Source organism: Triticum urartu, chromosome 7A (assembly GCF_056163025.1).
Source record: "Triticum urartu cultivar PI428250 chromosome 7A, HENAU_Tu73, whole genome shotgun sequence".
Taxonomy (NCBI): Eukaryota; Viridiplantae; Streptophyta; class Magnoliopsida; order Poales; family Poaceae; genus Triticum; species Triticum urartu.
In genome coordinates, this window is record NC_141879.1 from 327,085,516 (window position 1) to 327,092,654 (window position 7,139).

The window sequence follows — 7,139 nt, forward strand, 5'->3', positions numbered from 1 at the left end:
GTCGTTCGGATTAAAAAACAGTTTTCACATAAAAAATCGTCTCGACAAGACCTACGAAACTAGATCCCATGTTGATATGTTTCGACGACTTTTTTCGGCTAAAAAGTTACCACACCTAGGGTATACAAGTTATCACGTCTGTGCTATATAAGTTACCACGATGTTTGCATAGGTAAATTCCAGGCATAAAATTGATTTCTTTCTACTTTCTCTCACGTGCAAATGCACTAAGAGTGCAGAAAAACTAATGTCATCGTATATTCTCTTTATTTTGAAATTTCAGAATATTTTGTAGTTCAAACCGTCTGTTCGATCAAAAATTTGTTTTCACAAAAAAAAAATCCGCCATGGTGAGACCTTCGAAACTAGATACCATGTTGGCATATTTTGAATACTTTTTTCTGGGTCAAAAGTTATCATGCCTGGGCTAAATAAGTTATCAACTCTTTATACGAATATTACCATGTTATTTACATAGATCCCATCGGAGTATGTTTTAGACAAGTTTTTTTATGAGTCAAAGTTATCGTGGTGTTTGTATCCAAGTTATCAGGACCGGAAGTCTATATTATCATGCTATTTACACAAAAGGTTATCAAAGTATATTTTCAACAACTTTTTTTCACGGATCAAAGTTATCGTGGTGTTTTTACCTAAGTTATCGGGTCCGGGCAGCCTATATTATCATGTTATTTATACAGATGTTATTGGAGTATGTTTGCAAACAACTTTTTTTACATGAGTCAAAGTTATTGTGATGTTTGTACTTAAGTTATCATATCTGAAAGTGTATATTAACATGTTATTCACACGGGAAGTTATCAATGGTATGTTTTTTCAACAATTTTTTTACATGAGTCAAAGTATCATGATGTTTGTACTTAAGTTATCATGTACGGAAGTGTATATTAACACGTTATTTACACGAGAAGTTATCAGTGGTATGTTTTCAAGAATTTTTTTCATGGGTCAAAGTTATCGTGGTGTCTGTACCCAAGTTATCAGGACCAGAAGCCTATATTATTATACTATTTACACAAAAAAAGTTATTAATGTATGTTTTCACCAACTTTTTTTCACGGGTCAAAGTTATCGTGGTGTTTGTACCTAAGTTATCAGGTCCGGGAGCTTATATTACCATGTTATTTACACAGATGTTACCGGATTATGTTTTCAACAACTTTTTTCCACGGGTCAAAATTATCGCGGTGTTGATACCTAAGTTATCAAGTTCGGGAATGTACATTATCGTGCTATTTACAAAAAATTTATCAATGGTATGTTTTCAATAATTTTGATCCACGGATCAAAGTTATCGTGGTCTTTGTACCTAAGTTATCAAGTCCAGGAGCCCGATGACATGCATTGGTTGCGTGCTCCTGGTCTTGAAATGAAGATAAACATGCTACCATAATGGGAGCAAGCATTGCGTGCTCCCATCTCAATCCTCTTAATTTTCCATAAGAACTTAGGTATAAAATTAAAGGGTAAAACAACAAAAGTAATTTAGGTGAGCTGGTTGATGGGCCTCAACTTAGTTACAAGAGACTCAGGTATGAGTCCAAAGACACCCCACACACAAACATCAAATTTATTTCTAGTTTTTTTTGCTGTAATGCAAAGGAGCGGTCGTATGATAAAGGAAAATGTAACTTACGTTGGTTATCGGGAGGAGCCTGCACGCAGCAGGTGCAAGGATCGAATCCCATAGCTCCACCTTTTTTTGCGAAAAATGAGCGGGCGCCACAAGGTGAAAACGTTTGGAAAATACAATTTCTGTAAAAAAGGTTAGATGAAAGAGAGGTGAAATGAAAACCTTATGTTCTTTTTAAGGGATCGCCTGGAACTCAGCTGACTGAGACATAGTTATGTCTCAGTCACCTGATGTCACCTGACGTCACATTGCATGCCAAGGTCCAGTTCGTTTCCCTGTCCGGCCTGCTTGTCTTTTTTATTTTTTTATTTTTTTGGGCTGGCCTTGTCTTCCCTTTCACTTGTCCTTCCTGTCAATTTACTCGGGCTGCACAACGTCAAGGCAAATGTGCTGGCCACAAGCCGACGAGTTTCATGCACGATCAACAAACACATGAACATTTGCATGTGTGTGTCACTAACAAAAAATAGGAAACATTGAATAATTAAAGCTCTGAGATCACAAATTAAAATAGTTTTGCTTAATATTTTTGTTCACTAAGCCAAGGCCTTTATAGTTGATTTTTCATTCAAGGCTAAAAAAAATATCGTAAATAAATTTTAAAATGGAAACAAAGAGTAAACCAAAATAAAATGATATAAGATGAAAAGCTAAGACATTGGAGTGATATTTTTTTTGGAAACATTATGTATGACCGACGAAGATACAACTATAAGCGTTCAACAGTGCGAAACTGGGATCAAGTGTGTGTGTGTGTCTATATATATATATGTATATATATATGTGTGTGTGTGTGTGTGTGTACACATATATATATAGGAAAAAACACAATGCAATGTGCACCTTGGAGTGTTATTCAAGAACATTATGTATTTTCATGTGGGAAATGCCGGAGTTGGGTCGTGCGTTCCAAAAAAAAACACAAAAAATTAGCCAAAATGAAAAAATTGCTTGTATGTACCCACCGTGAGGGGAAATGATAGAAAACCCATCTATGTGATGCTAAAAAAACATCCAACCGCCAACCCTGGTTGCGGTCACATTATATGGCTTGCAGTTGCGCTTGTGTGTGTTGAGTTGCGATTGCACTCGGGATGGGGCGGTTGCAACTACAACAATAAACCCTATCAAAAAATGGAACCGATTTCATCGGCACCGACAACCCCCTCCCCGACGCCCGGTTGCGCTTGGGTGTGTTGAGTTGCGAACGCGCTCGGGTTGGAGTGGTTGCAACTACAACAACAAAAAACCTAACATAATAAAAAAAGGAACCGATTTCATCGGCGCTGACAGCCCTCCGCCGACCCCGGTTGCGAGTCCAAGGTCGACTTGCAAGTGGCATCGAGTAAACACCGCCCCGAGTTGCGAGTCGATGGTCGAGTTGCAACTGGGGCATTCAGGCCCCTCGCAGTTGCGAGTCGATGGTGGACTTGCAATTGGGGCAATCATGGCAAAAAAGAAGAAAAAACAAACTAGTTGCGAGTCGATGGTCTAGTTGCAAGTGGCACCAAGTAAACACCCCCCCGAGTTGCGGGTCTGGGGTCGAGTTGCAACTAGGGCATTCGGTCCGTCATAGTTGCGAGTCGATGGTGGACTTGCAACTGGGGCAATTATGATAACAAACAGACCAGTTGCGAGTCCAAGGTCGAGTTGCAAGTGGCATCGAGTAAACACCGCCCCGAGTTGCGAGTCGATGGTCGAGTTGCAACTGGGGCATTCGGGCCCTCGCAGTTGCGAGTCGATGCTAGAGTTCCAATTAGGGCAACCATGGCAAACAAGAAGACAAAAAATTGACCAATTATGAGTCGATGGTCTAGTTGCAAGTGGCATCAAGTAAACACCCCCCCCCCCCCGAAGTTGCGGGTCGGGGGTCGAGTTCCAACGGGGGCATTCGGTCCCTCACAGTTGCGAGTCGATGGTAGACTTGCAACTGGGGCAATTATGGCAAAAAAGAAAGACAACAAAACAGGCCACTTGCGAGTTCATGGTCGAGTTGCAAAGTGGCACCGAGTAAACACCCCCCAGTTGCAAGTCGATGGTCGAGTCGCAACTGGGGCATGCGGGGCCCACAGTTCCTTGTATTTCATCGGTGAAACCAAAAAGTTGCTTGTATTTACAAGGAAAGTAATTGTGAACAAACAAAAACAACAAACAACAACAGTAACAACAACAACACACAACAAAAATAGACCAGTTGCAAGTCCAAGGTCGAGTTGCGAAGTGGCATTGAGTAAACCCCCCCCCCCCCCGAGTTGCGAGTCGATGGTCGAGTTGCAACTGGGGCATTTGGGGCCTTGCAGCTGCGAGTTGATGGTGGACCTGCAATTGGGGCAATTATGGCAAAAAAGAAAGACAAAAAAAGACTAGTTGTGAGTCCAAGGTCGAGTTGCAAGTGGCATCGAGTACACCCCCCCTGAGTTGCGAGTCGATGGTCGAGTTGCAAGTGTTGTGTGGGCCCTACAGTTGCGAATCAATGATGGACTTGCAACTGAGGCAATATGGCAGTAAAAGAAAAGACAAAAAATCATACCAGTTGCGAGTCCAAGGTCGAGTTGTAAGTGGCACCGAGTAGACACCCCAATTGCAAGTCGATGGTCGAGTTGCCACTAGGGCATGCGGGCCCCACTGGTCCTTGTATTTCGTCGGTGAAACCAAAAAATTGCTTGTATTTACAACGAAAGTAATTGTGAACAACAAAGAACAAACAACAACAACAACAACAACTCGATGGTCGAGTTGCGAAGTGGAGCATTTGGGGCCTTGCGGCTGTGAGTTGATGGTGGACTTGCAATTGGGGCAATTATGGCAAAAAAGAAAGACAAAAAACAGACCAGTTGCAAGTCCAAGGTCGAGTTGCAAGTGGCATTGAGTAAACACCCCCCGAGTTGCGAGTCAATGGTCGAGTTGCAAGTGTCGTGTGGGCCCTACAGTTGCGAGTCGATGATGGACTTGCAACTGGGGCAATTATGGCAATAAAAGAAAAGACAAAAAATCATACCAGTTGCGAGTCCAAGGTCGAGTTGTAAGTGGCACCGAGTAGACACCCCAATTGCAAGTCGATGGGCGAGATGCAACTAGGGCATGCGGGGCCCACTGGTCCTTGTATTTTGTTGGTGAAACAAAAAATTGCTTGTATTTACAAGGAAAGTAATTGTGAACACACAACGGTCGAGTTGTAAGTGGCACCGAGTAGACACCCCAATTGCAAGTCGATGGGTGAGTTGCAACTAGGGAATGCGGGGCCCACTGGTCCTTGTATTTTGTTGGTGAAACCAAAAAATTGCTTGTATTTACAAGGAAAGTAATTGTGAACACACAACAAAAACAGACCAGTTGCCAGTCCAAGGTCGAGTTGCGAAGTGGCATTGAGTAAACACACCATGAGTTGCGAGTCGATGGTCGAGTTGCAACTGGGGCATTCGGGGCCTCGTAGTTGTGAGTTGACGGTGGACTTGCAATTGGGGCAATTATGGCAAAAAAGAAGACAAAAAAACAGACCAGTTGCGAGTCCAAGGTCGAGTTGCAAGTGGCATCGAGTAAACATCCCCTCGAGTTGCGAGTCGATGGTCGAGTTGCAATTGGGGCATTCGGGCCCTCACAGTTACGAGTCGATGGGTGGACTTGCAACTGGGGCAATTATGGCAAAAAAGAAAAGCCAAAAAAATAGACCAGCTGCGAGTCGATGGTCGAGTTGGAAGTGGCATCAAGTAAAACACCCCTCCCCCCCGAGTTGCGAGTCGATGGTTGAGTTGCAACTGGGGCATTCGGGCCCTCACAGTTGCGAGTTGATGGTGGACTTGCAACTGGGACAATTACGAGACAAAAACAACATACATGTTTCGAATCCACATTCAAGTTGCAAGTGGCATCGAGCAAACACCAGCCAATTGCGAGTAGATGGTCATGTTGCAAGTGGCATGCGGGACCCACAGTTGCTTGTATTTTATCGGGGAAACCAAAGTTTCTTGTATTTACAAGGAAGTAATTGTGAACAAAAAAATGGAACCGATTTCATCGGCGCCGACATCCCTCCGCCCCGACCGTGGGTTGCACTTGGGTGTGTTGAGTTGCGATTGCACTTAGGTTGGGCCGGTTGCAACTACAATAAAAAAACTAACAAAAAATGGAAACCTATTGTATTGGCGCCGACAGCCCTCCCCCGACCCACCAGTTGTGGTCGCCTTATATATGTCTTGCGGTTGGGCTTAGTAGATGCGATTGTGCTCGGGATGGGCGCTTGCAACTACAACAAAAAAAACTAACAAAAAAATGGAACTAATTTCATTGGCGCCGACAAACCCTCCACCCCGACGTCTGGTTGCACTTGGGTGTGCTAAGTTGTGATTGCGCTCTGCTTAGGGCGGTTGCAACTAAAAGAAAAAAACTAAAAAATGGAACCGATTTCATCGGCGACGACAAAAGCCCTCCGCCCCGACCCCGGTTGCATTCGCCTTATATGTCCTGTGGTTGCTGAGTTACAGTTGCGCTCGTGTAGGGCGGTTGCAACTACAACAAAAAAAATCTACCAAAAAATGGAACCGATTTCATCAACGCCCACAAACCTCCGCCCCGATGCCCGGTTGCGGTCACATTATATGGCTTATAGTTGCGCTTGGGTGTGTTGAGTTGCAATTGCGCTCAGGGTGGGATGGTTGCAGCTGCAAAAAATACATAACAAAAAAAGGAATCCGATTTCATCGGCGCCGACAACTCCTCCCGTCTCGGCCCCCGGTTGCGGTCACATTATATGTCCTACAGTTGCGCTTGGGTGTGTTGTGTTGCGATTACGCTCGGACTGGGTCGGTTGCAAGAACAACAAAAACCCCTAAAGAAAAAACAAAAAAGATTTCATCGACGCCAACAAAAGATTGGAGGACCAAAAGAACGGCCGGATTCTTACTTCGAAAAATGCTGCTTTGCACACAAAAGCATAGCAAACAGACTTGCTGAAATCTAGCTCATCAATATCAGATTTTGTGGCAAGTAAACATACACTTTTCAATTTAATTTCAGAAGTAACAGTAGATGGTTTATTATTAGGTTTCATTTGTTGCTTAAATTGTTTTGCCACAATCTGATTTTCACTCTTATTTTTCTCATGTTTTGCTTTATTAGCTCTATTAATATCATATTTCAAAATGGATTCAGGAGCCATAGGAAGCAAAGTAATATGGCTATCCTTATGAACAAGAGTATACTGATTATTTCTACCATGGTGTACAGAATTTTTATCAAATTACCGTGGTCTACCAAGTAATAAGGAACATGCTTGCATGGGTACCACATCACAATCAACATAATCAACATATGTAGAGATACTAAAATGCACACGAACAATACGTGTTACCTTAACCTTGCTGCTGTTGTTGAACCATTTGTAACATCCCAAAATTTCAATTTGGAATGTTATACACTAGATCATCATTGCATATCATATTTATTGCATTTTGGTTGATCCTAGAAATTTTTCACAACTCAAGGACCC